We start from the raw sequence: 1168 nt of genomic DNA, 5'->3' as shown, positions 1-1168 counted from the left end.
GAGATCCTAGCTGTTCAGTTTAAGAAACGCACTGCCCTCAGTCCTTCTCTCTTCTTACCTGATGGCAGCTTGCTGGTGCTTAAGTTATAACTGCCCAAAGCTGAAAGATGAAACCAGGGTTGTAAGAGCTGCAGCAGTTTTAACCAAACCATTTGACCCCAAGCCAGGTCTTTCAGACCAAAGAGCAGAACTGATGAATCTGCCCCAGGCTCTCAGATGGGGAAAAGGAAAGTACACCAGCAGATTCTGGACACTGCCTATGTTCTCAGGACCACACATGCCCATGGCATGAGCGATAGAGTTACAGGGTTTCAATAGAGTTACAGGGCTTCTCGCCAATGGGGAAGGTGACATTAAACAGAGATCACCTTGTCTCCCCCAGAGGCTTTTGGCTTTCCCTACAAATTGCTAGACTTCACTGCCAAGAACTTCAGAAAGAAATGCCCCTGTGGCAAAAGCTAACCAGGCTGTTGACCTGGCTGCTTGACAAAGGGCCCCAAACCAGTGGGACCTATTGAAATGCTGAGGATGCTTGTTGACCTAGCATTGCCTGAGAGAGATACCATTACACAACCAAGAAGACATAGGAGATCAAAAAATAATTGAATGAATGAATGAATGAATGAATGAATGAATAAATAAATAAATAAATAAATAAATAAATAAATAAACATCTCAAACCATCAGTTTGATGCACACGGGAAGATCTTTCCCCCACAAACAGGTGGCAGCACTCTGCTAACTGGCCTTTTTCAGGCTATTTATCTGGGGTCCACAAAAATTTCTGAGTTGTTCATACCAAAGTATCTTATACTGAGAATGAACAGCCTGACACAGGAGGCCTCAGCAAGATGCCAGGGTTGTGCTCAAGTAAATTCCAAACACAGAGCTCTTTCCTAGGAAGTAATCTTAAAAGGAGGCCAATGCCATTGTAAATACTGGAAGCCTCTGTTTTACAACTTAAAAGGAGGCCAATGCCATTGTAAATACAGCCCACAGCGCCGGGGCTGCCATATCTATTAGTTTTTATAGATTCCTTTTTCCAGGAGGGTTGAAGCATTCTGCACCAGGACTGAAACTGCTCAAACTGTAGTTTAAATCCCCCCCCCAAGGAGCTAGGCTTCTGATTTGCTCCCCCACCCAACAATAGGGTACAACTACGGCCTGG

This window comes from Apodemus sylvaticus, chromosome 4, assembly GCF_947179515.1.
Source record: "Apodemus sylvaticus chromosome 4, mApoSyl1.1, whole genome shotgun sequence".
In the NCBI taxonomy this organism is placed as follows: domain Eukaryota; kingdom Metazoa; phylum Chordata; class Mammalia; order Rodentia; family Muridae; genus Apodemus; species Apodemus sylvaticus.
The sequence above is the reverse complement of the archived record's forward strand: the minus strand, read 5'-3'. Positions refer to the sequence as shown.